The sequence below is a fragment of the Fringilla coelebs genome (genome assembly GCF_963513975.1).
Source record: "Fringilla coelebs genome assembly, chromosome: 5".
Taxonomy (NCBI): Eukaryota; Metazoa; Chordata; class Aves; order Passeriformes; family Fringillidae; genus Fringilla; species Fringilla coelebs.
Window position 1 is genome coordinate 3,352,452 of NC_140033.1, and position 15,443 is coordinate 3,367,894.

The window sequence follows — 15,443 nt, forward strand, 5'->3', positions numbered from 1 at the left end:
AAATTGCCCCGTGTTCCTATTTTCCTGTTGAGTTTCAAGTATGTAAAAAGCAATTAGTTACTTGCAAAACCTGTTGAAATTAAATAATTCTGTTTTTTTAATGCAAAGTTCTCATGCTGTCGGTGGCTTCCAAACTTGTGTGTTTGGGAATCATGGAATCATTAGGCTTGGAAAAGCCCTCTAAGATCATGGAGCCCAACCATTCCCTTAGCACTGGAGAAAAACACATTCCCAAATGCCACATCTTTGTGTCCTCAAAATCCCTGCACGGATGGGGACTCTTCACACTACCCTGGGCAGCCTGTTCGAATGCTTGACAACCCTTTTGGTGAAGAAATTTTCCATAATACCCAGCCTGAACCTCCCCTGGTGGAAATTGCAGCAGTTTCTTCTTGTCCTGTCTCTTGTTGCTCAGGAGATGGAAGTAGCCATCAAATTTCTGTAAGACATGAAAGATTTGGCAATAATAAAAAAACCCCAAGCATATATATGTGTGTGTGATAAAGGAAACAGGCAGCCAAGCTTTATTACTCATCACATGGAACACAGTTTTGGATTGTATGACATTTATAATGTAAAAGAGTTGATTCCAACCAAAGTGCCTTCTTTGAAGTGAAATATGGTCCTCATAGAGCAATAGAAATTAACTAAACTGTGGCAGGTCAGCATGTGTGGGAACCAGCCAGGAACCAGGAAAGATGAAAAGCATGTCTGAAGGAAGAATTAGAATTCTGAAGTAGTTTTAATAGAGTTATGTCTGTGTTTTTAATTTTTTTAACCAGATTAGATGAAGGGACATATTTCAAAAGTGTATGTATTTTTTAAAAAATAACAGTATAATCCTAAAATGCCTGGATGAAATATTAGAGTTGGATTTTTTTTTATTTTGTGGGGATTTTTTTCTTCAAAGTAATTAGCTAAAATACTATTTAAGGCTAATACCTAGCCTAGCAGAGTAAAGACTAGCTAGAACACCTTTAAAAGGAGTGCTTTTATTTATAAATTATCTAAGTGTTGCAGTGTATGAAAATAAAGACATTCTGCTGTGAAAATGAGTGTTTGAACATCATGTGTCAGTTTGAAGGTTGAAGATAAATGTGAATTTCTGGGGTTAGTAACACACTCATTAATATCAAATCAGGTTATTTTGTTTGATGACCATGCACAATATACTGCAACTTGCCAGACTTCACAGAAATTATAACAATGGGAAATTCTTAAATGCTAATATTTCTTAAATTTACGAGCACGTTTAACAATACTGTGGTTTTAGCCAGTCATCATGCTGTTTTATAACAGCTATAAACTCTGTTTCCAGAAAGACATGCTGCCTGTCAACCTAAAGTTGGCAACATTCCTGTGAATTTCCATGGTAATTTTATTGGTAATTAGCATTTGTCAATAGCTTGTCTGTCATAACCCTTACATGTCTCAAAGCTTTTCTATAGCAGTGAGATTCCTAAAATTCAGCTCTGTGGCTTTTGTCATCCCTGTAGGAAGAACCAGGGGTTTAAACTCCCTCAATGTATTCATGTTCACTGTTCTGTTGATATTACATTTTTTTTCCTCTCATTGTCTGGGTTTTAAACTTGTAGCTGTGGCACCAACATCCTCATCTTCTGGTGTGTATTTTCTTTAATCCTGAGTCTTGGGGAGGATGCAATGTGGTCATAAGAATTGCAGGTTATCCCAAAAAGTTGTATTGCTTGAGGTCCAGGTGAACTTTTAGTCTGGTAGAGCCCTTGCTGATTTTTGCATTTCTGTGTAGGTTGGTGTTGTAATTCATCTGAAATAATCTGGGAATATCTCTTTAATTGTTTTTTTTTTTTCAGTTCTTGGGTGAGTGCATGACCTGACAGGTGGAAAAAAAATGCAGATAAATTTCTGTTTTGGATGAAATGCAATAACCTGTGATAGAAAAGGGTCTAGATAAAGTGACCTAAAGCCTTTGGCCTGCAAAGATGGAGTCCAGCTGCATTGTAGAAGTGAAGTTCATGAATCTTCAGCAGTGATCACACTGGAGGAACATTCGTGTTTATTCACATTTTAAAAGTTTTGTCTTTGGGTGAAACTGGCACATAGACTTAGCTGAAAATTGTGTTAGGGTCACTTAGTTTTCTATGTTGCCTAAAATCCTAAACCTTGAAGTACTTTGCACTTTGTGTGTTCCTCTGAAACATTAAATTGTTTTCTTGGTCTTACGTTTGCTGTGCAGTAGTTACTAGTTATCTTTGCATCTTGTTTTTATCCCCAGTGAATCCCTAGTGCTGAGCTTGTGGGAGCTTTATTTGGGTGAGTAACAGCGAGCAGTATGTGGCTTGGCAGCTGGAATTCCCCAAAATCAAAGTGAAATGAAGGAAATTAAGAGTTAAAGCAAGGACAGGAGCTTGCAGCAGCGGATCAGTGCAGTTTCAGATAGTTATCACTAGGAGGACACACAGACCGTGATATTAAGGAACTAATTGTTTATCTTTTCCTATTAACTGGTTTGGTACTGAAAAATTCTGTCTTGAATGGGTGCCATATGGTAATGTGTTAATTAAGATACTTGATTTTACTAGAAATTAAAAGAGGGTTGTGTAATGGACGAAATGGAGTGTGATGACACGAGGAAATCTCCTGGGGATTACTTTGTTGGTGAAGCAGAACATGGATTCTCGAGGGTGTTCGTCCACCAGAAATAGGTGACATGTATGTAGAAGGGATCCCTTTTTTTACCATTTACTTTACAGCTTTGTGTTGCAAGGAATTCCTTTCACCTTGCTGGGAAATGTTTGTGGTGTTTTCCTGCTGGTCAGGACACGACGTGAGGTGGATCAGTGGCTGGGATTTGATGTGTTGGCTGTAATCTTCATTTAATCTGTTTGTTGGTGTTTGCAAATAGCTTTTCTTTTACTTGTCTATATGTGTTTACTTAGATTCTGATGTACAGTGTCTGTGTCAGGTTGAGTAATATGGAAATTAGTCTAATTGATTTAAATAGTTTGTAGACTGCCCATGTTGCTAAAGCAAGCTGTTACCTAATAAAGACTTTGGAATCTGACTCTTTCTGTATAGAATCATTATTGATATCACACATGCAGACAAAGATGATAACTGAAGCATATGCTTCAAATAAAATGACACCAGAAAATGAAAAATGGTTTCAAATTTGAAGTTACTGAAGGATGCACGGAAATAACACCAGATGGAAAGAAAGAGAAACTAAGATAGAGATTATTAATAAAGTGTGGTGTGTTGCTGTGGTATAGAATAGAATCCTACAGGCTTTCAGTGTATAAATCTTGTTGTTACTTTGGTTATAGTCCCTGTGATGTGTAAAAGTGAAAATGCATCACTTCACTCCTCCAAAGTGATAGTCCCTGAGGCTACAAAAAGTAGCACAAGGCAGTTCAAAGTGACTTTGGAAAATGTACTAATAGTTTTGCCATGGTAGATGGTCAAGATTGAACTATATCTTCCTGAAAAATAATATTTCTGGAATTAATGTGATGTTATATCTCTGGCTTCATAAACTATCACTGGGAGACATTTTCCTCAATATTGAAACTTGTTTCTGTAGTTTCATTTTGTCAGACTAAAAAGCAAACCACTGAATCTCTGTTTGATAAAACACATGGTCTGGAACTGTTGCATTGTTGTTCTGTCAGAATTTCTGAGTGGGAACGCACTGGTTCACCTTCCCCTCAGTGGCTGCGCCTAACACTGTTTAATTTTTCACGCATTTCTTTCATCTTTGCAGCAAATACTGCATTTTGCTTTTCCTGCAGGCTACAGTTCCTGTCCATCCATTTGTATTCCCATCAGTTCAGTTGACTTTCACTTTTTGTGGAATCAGTCTCCACCTTCTAACAAAAACTTGGTGTTCTGTATGAGGCCCTCAGTTGTTGGGAAACAAGGATCCAGCCTGGTTCCAAACTCTTGAGTTGAGGATCTGTTCTGACTCTATGAACAGGACTAGGAACTCTGTAGATCTCTAGCTTCAGCTTCTTGAGTCGGTTAATTCTTCATCATTTGGGCTAAATTGTCAAGGCTTGTCAGGGCACCGTTTTATTTTCTGACCCTGCAGAGATTTTCTGTATTTTGCAGAACTTTCTACAAGTTCTTGGAGGAGGACCTGACTCAGCAAAGTAGTTAAAGCTCTTTTTATTTACTGGAGAAGTTTTAATGGCTGTGGCTTCTCAGTCTGTCTTTATGATTTTTAAAAAGACCTTGTAATCACTCATCCTAAAAATAGCCTGGAATACTCTGAACAGTAATTGATGTATGAGCAGAAACGCTGTATGATGTCATTAGAGGTCTGCAATGGTTTTCTGAATGATCTGATTTGAATTTTGGAGAATTCTGAGCATGGAAGGGGAAGATAAGACCTCATATTACTACCCAGAGGAAAGATGAGGATCCTTTTTAATTCTATGAGGAGAATGAGGCTAAGGCTGCAACACTGAATTGTAGAATGTTAAAAATAAGGGTGGGTTTTGTTGGGGGGGGGGGGGGGGTTGCTGGTTTGTTTGGGGGCTTTTTTCCCCCCAAAACTGGGTGAAATTCTTTGTGCTGAGGAGTTCTACTAGATTACTGGAGTAAGAGAAGTTGATCTCAGGATGAATAAATATTGAAGTACATTTTTTGTTCATACTAGGGAATAGTTGATGGTTCTGTCAGGGTATTAACACAGAGAGTAATTATAGTAACACAGACTATTTGCAGTGTTGTAGCTAAGGAGTTTTTTGATTATTCAGACCCTTTAAATTAAAAATTGCTTTGTAAGTTTATATTCAATTACACACATCAATTTGATTAGGTTTTTGTTTTACAACAGAGATTCTTAACCTTTGACTAAAAGTAGTCCTGTGGAAGTCATTCAATGCGGTGCATTAAGATAATCATTCAGATTTTGAGAGCAATGAAAACAGATCAATACTGACTTCTTGTTCTGTGAGTAGTAGCAAATTAAATCCTTATAAACTCAGCTGGGAGACTGGGGGATGGACAGCTGGGGCAGGGCAGGATGGAGGGAGGCAGGAGGTGACAGCAGAGGAGCAGACTCTTCAAAAGGAGCAGTGCAGATGGCACCACTGCTGAGAGGATTGGTATTTGTAGGGTAGCACATGAGGATCCTGTGTGCCTTTACCACTAGGAGTGTACTCACACGTGGAATCCCAATTTCTGCAGCTTTTAGGCTCCCTTACGACAGATTTGCCAGACTTGGTGTTTTGCAGCCCCATGAGGTGTTGCAAGGAGCAGATCAGGGATGAATGAAGCTTTCTGCCTCCATCTTCCCAGGTGGATAGTGTGAGATGGGGGAAAGGAACCGCTGAACAGAGGCAGGGGCTGAGGAGGTTCTGACATGCTGAAATAGAGGGTTGCTATAGATCAGCTTTTCTCAGCTGCTTGCCAGAACTGCAGCGCTTTTCCTAAGTTCTTGTAGGTTTATTTCCAGAATACATCAGGCATGAAGCATCTATTTTGCTCTAATCAGAAGACCAAAAAAAATCCCCAGCTAAAGGGGAAGGCTTTCCTTGTCTGCACAACTCTTTGGGATTTTTATGCTGTCGTTTCAGTGAATAATTTGGTACTTGTTTGCCTTGGTATAGAAGTGTATTAGTGGTGGTGAAAAACTCTGTGTTTGGACCACTGTATTGGCAAGATTGGCATCTTTTACATGGTAAAGATGGACAGAATCAGATCCTGTTATTGTAGCATGATTTGTTGTAGCTCCTCTATAATTATTGCCAATTTCTGCTAGTATAAGCTTAAAAGTAAGAAACCAGTTTTGCACGACTAACAAAATTTTCAAGAAATCATCTGCATTTGGATTTCTGAAAATTCTAAGGCTAAAGCAGAAATTCTAAAATTGATCTTACAGTCATAACAAACAATAAAAGGGTTACAGCAACTATTCTCCAGTAGTAAATGTGTCTTTTTTGCTGTACTCAATATTTGATAATTTTTACCCTCCTGCTTACATTAAAATATTTTTGTCCTTTTTTATTTCCACCCTTTAGCCTTCTTTTAAAAACTAAAAATGGTTTTAGTTCCTAAGTGGGTTTTCTGATTTTAAGTGCCACAGGTGGCAGCAGTATTGGGGTACTGGATGAGTTTGGGAATGACAGAGAACTGTACATTGTGTAGTTGTCAATGTTAGAACATGATCTTTTGTTTTGACCTGAAGGATTTGTTTTAACAGTAGAGCAATTTCTGTGTCTTTCGTGTCTGTATTGTCATGTAAATAGTTCTGGGAGCTGCAGCAGAGAGTTCATGCTCTCAGGGGCTTTATCCAAGTCTATCTGTTGAGCAGTTTTGATGGAGATGCAGGGTGCAGGAGGGGAGCAGTCACACAGAGTGCCTTGGGTGGCACAGGAGTGTTTTTACCCTTGTTTTTTTAACTGTCTTACGGGAAATAGATGCTGCAGCCCAGTGGAGTTGGCTTATTGAAGATGAAAGGTAATTGAACCAACATGGGATTAAATAAGGCTTTTCCATCTCTCCATGTGACCTGTCTTAACAGCTTTTAACCAAACAGTGGAAAAGTACAGAGTGTGTCCGTGGCCATTTGGCAGTCAGTTTCTCTAGACACAATTTCCAGGGCCTTTGGTTGTTCCCTTCATTTGCTTTAGTCAGTTTGTTGAATTTGATAACAGTATTTGATGTTATTTGATAACAATATTTGATGTTGTTTGATAACATATTCTTCAAGTTTGAATTGAAACAGAGTGGCAGAACAGGGAAGAATGAAGGAAGGTATGCACCCTGTATAATGTGAATAGAATAGAAATAAATAAATCACATAAATTCTTGTGTGCAAATGGTGGCTGGGGTCTGCTCAGTACATGAGGGCTGGTCAAGTGTGGTTTGTTTTTTTTTTTTTCCCAACAGAAACAGTGGAAATTGATATCCAAAGAGAGTTTCCCAACTCCATTTATTCTCAGTTATCTCAGAGCTGTTGGCCACTAAGGGTGAAGCTTGCTCAGCTTGCTTTAACCACAGGACTGATAAATTCCAGTGGAATTATGGCTCTGTGTTTCAGAGGATGCCTTGAAATTTCTTGGGAGAGGAAGATGACTGACAAAAATGGATCCGAACAGGAAAGGAAGGATGTTATTCTTGGTATTGTTCAGAGTGTTTTTCTCTTCTGTGGAATACAGTTGAATCAGTAAGAGGAACAAACTAGGAGGCTTGGAAGGGAGTACAGTGATCAGACCTGATAGTGCTTTCTTAAGGAATCAAACCCCTTGCTGACACCAGGTCTGTGCCAGTGAAATGCATGTTAAAAGAGCCCAGAAGCCCTTCTGGATCTCAATGTGGCAAAAACTCAGTAATAGGTAATTTTCTTTTTTTGTTAGAAAATTTAGTAGTTGATTAATCTTTTTTTAATTTAGTTTTATTTGGTTTGGGTTTTTTGGTTTTTTTTAGAGAAAGCATTGAGTTTTCTGGGTATATTTTTGGGGGTTTTTTTGGGGGAGGGGGAGAGGTTCTGTTTTGGTTTTCTAAGCAAATGTTGAGTAAATTAGTATTAGGTGTTCCAATCTTGCAAGTTGTGTTATGTGGGTAACAATATTGTCTAATTATAAGACATAGATCACTGATGTAAAGATCAGATGAGGGGAGCTGCTTTATACTGTGAGGGGGAGAAATTATGCTTTGCTACCTCCATTTCATTTCTGTTTTCTTCACTCTGAGGTTCTCGTCTATCTGTTGTATGCTCTCTAGATTTAAAAGACTCAGCAATTTCAGGAAATAAAATCAGATGTGATGGTTCATTTCTCTCATAGAAAGATGAAAAATCATCTTGTCAACAGAGGGAGGTTGTGGTCAGACCAGGAGGGCACAATGTCTTTGTCCTCAGCGTCATTTCCTTGGCTGATGACCATGGGTCACTGTGCCTCTAATTAATATTCTGGACTTGTGTATATTATTTTTGATACCAGAAGTACAAATATTCCTTTTGCCAAGTGTTAATTTTTTCGGACAGGAACATTACCTTGAAGCCACCTAGGAGAAACTTAGAGTTGCCAACAAGATGAATCCCTCCATACTCCAGGAACAGCAGTGTCAGGGAATGGCTGATCTGAGCAGGTCACTCTGGACTTTACAGTCAGTGGAGGGCTGCCTTAAGAAGTTTAGGATGGGATTCCTCATTTTCTCATGGAGAGAACTGGATTTAGTAAAGTGAATCATAATGAAAGCTCTGCTAGTTTAAGAAGACCTCCTTTACACACAGGGGCACACCTGGACAGCTGATGCTTGGTGTGGATAATTGAGATAAATCCCAATACTCCATGATTTGATTGCTGTGCTTTGTTAGAAATAACAGTTCATTACAGATGTGGTGTTTTTCTGTGAAAATCTGTAGAATCCAGGTCTTTTGTCTCTCCAAATGAAGACTATATGCCACAATATGCTTTTGAAGGCACAATTGAAAATTATTAACATTGCACTTCTTTTTTTAACATGTGTTGATTTAGAATCTTTCTTGAGTTGTAAGAATTGAGTCAAGCAGTTGGAGGGGAATGTACTTGGTTAGAATAAAATTAGTCTGCCAAGTGTAGATACATAATAGACACCATGGTGCTACCTTGGCCACTGTGTCATTAAAATCCTAGAAATAGTCCTTATTCTGTTCCTGTAATCAGACTCTGCAGTGCAGTTGCCTGTAGCCTTAAAATACCTGTATGGATTGAATAAGAGGTGCAGAATTACAGGGCTGTGCTCTGATGTTCCCAAATGATTTCACCATCTCTGGACATGTTACCTGCTGTTCAGATAATGGGAGGAAAAGTACCAATTGAGTCATATTGGTGAAATTAGAGATTTTATTGGAAGGTTTAGGTGGGCACTAAGTGCCCTACTGAAAAGATTAGGTGGGATTTTCCCCACTTGGTGCTTGCTTTACAGCCAGGTGTAAATGTTAGCATGGAGTAGAATATTTCAGTTGGAAGGGATCTGCAGTGATCAGGTCCAACTGCCTGAGCAAGTCAGGGTTTGCTAAAGGGTTGAAGCATCCAGGTCATTGATAAATACATGGAACAGGACTGGCCCTAGGGCTGATCCCCGAGGGGCACTGCTGCTGACAGTTCCCAGGCACCTGGAACCTCGTTCTGCTCTGCCCTTCAGCCAGTTGGTCACCCAGAACTTGCTCATCCCACAGTGGGACAACTTGCCCAGAAGGATGCTGGGAGTCCCAAAAGCCTTACTAAAATCCAGAAAAACTAAATTCCCTTCCTGCCCTTCATTCCCTGGACACTTGACCTTATCATAGATAGATATGAAATTAATTAACCTTGTGTTGATGGTGTTGGCAGATGTAGTCTTCAAAAGACCCTCAGCAGCATCCAGTAAAACCCTCTCCATATTTTTTTCCAGGAACTGAGGTCAAACTAACAAATCTGTCCTGTTTTTGGCTGGGATAGAGTTAATTTTCCCTAGTAGCTGGTGCAGTGCTGTGTTTTGGATTCAGTGTGAGAATAGTGTTGATAACACACTGATGTTTTTGCTTGCTGCTGAGGAGCGATTATTCCAAGTCAAGGACTTTGAATTTCCCAGGCTGTGCTGATGAAGACATGAGTGGGACAATGGCCCTGGACTGGTCAAAGGGATATTCCATACCATGGAACATCATGCCCTGTATATACACTGGGGGGTGTTATCCAAGAGTCAGGGGTATTTTGGGCATCAACTCTGTGACTGGTGACTTGTGCATCACTTGTTGTCTCTCTTTTTATTATCTCCCTTCTCGTTATATTCTATACTATTATTGCAATGATATTTGACTTAATATAAATTATTAAACTGCTCTAATCCCAACCCACTTTTAAACTTTTCCCAGTCCTCCCCATCCCCCTGTGCTGGGAGCAAGGGGCTGTGTGGAATTTAGTTCCTGGCTGGCATTAAACCACAACACTTTTTGGTGTAAATTCTTCTCAAATTATTTTCTGCACAAGTGGATGTCTCTTGCAGATAGTTTAATTACTGTGGATTATTTTAGGTATCATATTGATGACATGGGTGAGCAGAAGGAAAGGGAATGGGGTTGTCATGACTACTGTGATTTTTTTTTTAATTTTTGTGCTTCGATTTAAAAATATTTTTATCTCTAAATTTTTAGGAATAAGTAATGTCCTTTGCTGATTGTAAATTACTGGTCATACTTCAGACTCCAGTAATTCTAGCAGAAACAGTTCTTCAAGACATTTTTTCCTGGAAATCAGGAAAGGGTGAAGAGAAAGAGCATTCTCTTGGCAACTTATATAAAAGAAAACTGGGTTAGCTTAATACTCATGTAATAGTTGAGTATAACTTACTGTGCTTGATTTGTTTCAAATCAAGTGATTTTTTTATAGAATTTTTCTAGAATTTTTTTTAAATGCTGGCAGTTTTTGCTTGAACTAGTAAATTCCTGCAAGCTTGCAGCTATTATTACTAACTATAATTCCATTGTTTTATTTAAATCAATATAATTATTTTTCCATGAGGAGATCCTGCAGTGCTCATGCCTTAGTTGTGGTCAGGAATGAGTTTCTCTTGTGGAATTGATTTAGGCCTTTAATTATTTTATAGCAAAGGGAAAACTGATGCAATTTTAAGGTATTTTCAGTCATTCAAAGGGTAAATGAACTTCTTCATGACTAATTAAGTAAATATTTCTCTAATGCACAAGAGTGGGTGTCTTTTTTGTTCTGGGTGTGTTCATTCTTGACCTTTGCATTACTTGGACCATAAACATGGTAATTCAAGGACAGTGTTTTCAGCATTGATCATGCAGGGATCCTTCCACAGTGAACAGCTCAGGCCTGGCTTTTTTAAAAGAGAAGGAATATTATTGCATTTTTTAAAACATGTCCATTAAAAAAAAAAAACAAACCAACAAATAAACCCAAAAAACCCCATCATAAAACCAGTCCTTGCTTAGATTATCCCCAAACATACATATTTACGTGGTTATTACCTGCACAGTTCCCTCCTGAATTTGATTGATGCCTCTGGCCTCCTTTTTGTGCTTACTCAGCAGCAGCAGTGTCTCTGCTCTGATTCCCAAGCTGGTTTTAGCTTGGGTTGGTGATATAACCAGATCAGTCCCAGCTGAAAATGGGTTGATTTGTCCTGTTTCTCAGCCCTTGCTGAATTGCCTGGTACATGAGTAGGCTGCCACTTGTCCCCCTGGCTAGCTCAGTCTGGTTCTTAGACAGTCTGGCAGTCAGTGCTGGAATTAAACTGCAAAAAGAAATTATTTCTCAGTCATCCTTTGGTTGCTGGTATCTCTTAACTGGGTGGTTTTGTGCATGTACTGCAGGCTGATAATTTCAGGTATTAATTTTCTGAAAGACTGAAATGCCTTTTTTTTTTTTTTTTGGGTATTTAAAAACAACACTGATTTTTTTTTTTGTTTGTTTTTTTGTGAAACCTTGTTAATAGTATTGACTAATATAAATTATAGGATGAGGAATCTCCAGCAGTGGGTTTTTATGCTGACTGTGACATGCAGCTCACTCAGCTGAGGAGCTTGTATTAAATCCCACACCTGAGCTACTTAAGGGAGCAGATCTAAACAGAGGCTGTGAATTTGCAGGAAGTGTAAAAGGACTTTAAAGCTTCATGTTACTGAATATATTTCTGTGCAGTGTCTTCCTTCACAGATGGTTTTCAAGGTGTGTAGAGCCAGAAGCATCAGGTGTGAGAAGTGATGGGTTTGGCTCTCCCAGCAGTGGATTCCCATCCTGTGTATCCATGGCTGTTCCTGACCACTCTTCCCTCTCCCAGTCTGGCTCTATATGCTGGATTTAAAAATACAGTTTGCCCATGGTGGTGACAAATTCCACTTTCCTGGTCACACTGAAAGCAGGAGAGAATTGGAAAAAATACTGATTTTTTTTTTCTCCCCCTGCTTGTTTTATTTCTACTTCTCTGACAGGTGTTGCTATGTATGTCAAGGATCTTGTAGTTAAACGAGCCCAGTCTTTATTTTAAAGTGAAAATAGGATTTTGGCAGAAGTTGGCAGCACTGGAAAAATGCTCCTACTTGCCCTGAGCGGATTGTTTCTTTCCAGGGTGTGTGTGTGTGTGTGTGACAGAGGCTGGAAAAGAGAGGGATAAATGTGTGTGGGCATTGGCAACAGGCCACACTCTTCAGGCCATGCTCTGTATCATCCCTCCCTTCTCCCATTGCCTTGCAGAATGTATAGGCTCAGCTAAATAAAATAATACATTTATTTCAAAATTGTGTTAAATGAGCTCATCTCAGTCACTCAGCAGTTATGAAATCCTGCCAAGTGCTACACGTCTTGTAAATTTAGAGGGTTTGTTTTTTTTTTTTTTAATTTGCAAAGGATGAAATACTACACAAGTTACTGAGGCAGAGAGAAGGCATCTTCTTTCATCCATAACATACTGAAGCACGAAGAATGATGCTGAAAGCCAAGGTTTCTGCTTTGACCCTCCTCCTCAGAGCTCCTGAACGTGATGACTCCTGACTCACAGAGGCTGTCTGCTCGTGGCAGGCAAAATTATCATTTCTTGCACTCACAGCTGAGGGTTTTGATGGGGTTGGTGACCAGCTCTAGCACAGCACAGCTCCTTTTCCTTCTCCTTTTCCTCCTCCTTCATCACCAGCTTGGAACCAGGAATGGGTGAGACTTCTGCTGCTTCCCTCCTAACGAGGTACGAATTCCAGATCAAATGTTAAGAGCTGCATGTTTCTACGTGAAGAAATCAGATTCAACCCCTGGATTTGTTCCAAGCAGGGATATCATTACATTTGACTCTTGTGTTTGAAACTGTTAATGCCTGCTGCTCTGACACAGCTAGGGATGGAACTAAAATTTATCAGCATTTCAGAGATGGGAGGCAGAAGGAACTGCTGGGTAATTTAGTCTTGACATTTAGGGTGTTGCAGGTCATTACATGTAACTGTTACTCCCTGTTTTGAGCTCAGTAGCTTATGTTTGACTGAAAAATTGAAAAATTAACAGGCATCTGCTGAAAATGCTTTTCAGAAGGGCAGGCTGGCTCATTTGGGAGTTACTTAGAAATGAGGATTTCAATATCTTAGTAATTTTTTCTATGGGACAAACAGTCTGTGCTTGCTTCTTTCTCTTTTTTTTTTTTCCCTTTTTTTTGTGTTTTGCCACATTTCTAACTCGGATATGCCTAATTCTACATAGTTTCATGGAATTTTAAGCTAGCATAAACCAGCAGAATTGCTGAAAGAAGCAGTCAGCATTCCTCAGTTCCTGTCTGGATACCAGCTGGCCCCTGGTCCTGGCCAGGTGCTCCTATAACCATGGGTGAACCCACTGCAGAACCAGCCACAAAAGCAACAAAATCAGATTTCTCCAGGGTCAGTACCCTGCATGAAGGGGAGTGAACAGTCAGGGATGAGAAATGGGTAAAGGTGGCTTCAGCAGCAGGTGGTGAAGCCACAGAGTCCCTTTTAGCTGTTAGTTCTTGGCCCTTTCCTCATGGGAATAGTGGTGGTTTGAGTTGCTCTGCAGCCACAAGTGTCTCTGGGGTCACCCTCCTGCTCTTAAACACCAAAACTTCACAACCAGGTGTGCCTCAGAATGCTGGAATGAAAAAAAATTACAGTTACTTGATGTAGCAGAAGCTGTTCAAGTGTTATCTAGGTATTAACATTTACCTTGTTGTTGAGTTTTTAGTATCTGTGTTGTAGTAATTGGTAGCTATACACAAGGGAAAAGGGCTTTGGATTTACTGGAGGGCTTATGTGAGGCAAATTAGTCTTGAGTGTTGGCAGGTAGAATGTGGAAATTCTCAGTATGTGATGACTGTTTTTAGTAAAGGTTTTTTCAAAAAATAAACTCTGCTTTAAAGACGCAAATTGATATTTATCTTAAGACCAGATGTTGAACAGTATTTAGAGCTAAACCAGGTGACCTTCACACTAAATAATTTTGTTTTCTCAACTGAATGATTATTTCTCTTAGGAGAGCATTTGGTAAGAAATCTCTGTGCCAGCTCTCATGCTTTTAATACTTTACTGTGGTTTGTAATAAGAGGAGAGGATCTTGAGCCTGTATAAGTCTGAGATTTGCATCTTACTAACATGGTATTAGTTTATTGTGCTTCCTCTGTAGTCTGAGGAGGAGGAGGTTTTCTGAAGTAGAGGAAGAAAGCTGAAACTGTAAAGACCAAGATCCAAGGAGAAGTCAACCCCAGCAACAAAGGCTTGTGCAGTCTAGGCAAGGGAATGTCTATCACCACAAAACACTGTGGAGTTACAGACTAGAAATTCAGAATATGCCCATCTCCTGGAGCATCACATACTGATGTTGTTCTCTATAGAGGGAAAAAGATTTTTTCCAGATACTGCTGAAAGTGTTGACTGATCGTTTTTTTTTATAGTACTGTCAAAATAATTTTTGTTGTTTTCATTTCAGTTTACCAGTAACTCTTACTGTAGTGAAAGTTGTTACATAAAATTGGGCTGTATTTTCTTGCCAAAAGACTCCAGTACTGTTGAAGTAATGGTGCTGAATGGTTGAAGCACTAAGTCACAATTCAGCACCCTGATTCCATGTCTCTTCTGCTAGCCCAGAGCAAAACTTCCTTGTATTTAAGACCGAAAAGTATTCAGTTTTCTTTTCAGATGGGTTTGGTTTTGGATAATTTGTGAATTATTTCAGCAAGAGTTCACCTTCACAAGTTTCAGCTGGTACAGGTCTCATTTTAACCATGGGAGCTGCTGAACTCAGCTGTTTTGCAGAGGCACCTTTTACCTTTTTCCCCCTTCCATTTTTGTTCAGGAGCTCCTGACAGCCCAGGTCTTCAGAACTGTTGCCACCACTTACATGGAAACCCTTCCCCTTGAGATCTGACCAAGTGTTCATTCAACTCAAAAACATCTTTTAAAGTGACCATCTGATTTTGGGCTGCCTTGATTGAAGCTTCTCAAAGTTGCCTGGCCACACTTGGTCCCAAGGATGTTCTGCTGCTGTACCATGAGAGTATTGGGTTCATGGTTGGACTTGCAGGTCTTCTTCCAACCTAAATTATTCTGTGATTCCCTTCTTCAGGTCATCTTGTAGCTACTGACTGAGCCTCCAAACTTTGATACCTTTCTTGCCTGTTTTACTTCCCTCTGTACTTCATTTCTGGTTGGCATCTGATCCTGAGTAGTCCTGTCCTCGGCAGTGCCTTGTGTCCTGATGATTCTTTTTACCTGTGTTTTGTGAAATCTTCTGGTTGAATCTGTGGAAAAGCTTGCTTGGTTGAAATTTTTCTGGCAACCTGCAGTGTATATAGGGGAAATTACCATATTTCTCATTTAAAATTCATACTTTAGGTTTTTATTGAAGACAGCAAAGAGTGCCTTTTCTGGTTTTGTTTTTGGTTGGTTTTTTGTTGTTGTTGTTGTTGGGGTTTTTTGGTTGTTGTTGTTGTTGTTGTTTCATTTTTCAAAAATATTTGTTTCAGTATTCATTGTGCAG

At 39.3% G+C, this 15,443-nt stretch overlaps 1 protein-coding gene across 3 annotated transcripts in view; it reads left to right on the forward strand.

Annotated features, from left to right (window-relative positions):
• Window positions 1-15,443, forward strand: part of LOC311153823 (uncharacterized protein) — a 61,211-nt gene that overhangs the window by 17,770 nt on the left and 27,998 nt on the right. The gene's annotated exons all lie outside the window — the stretch shown is intronic.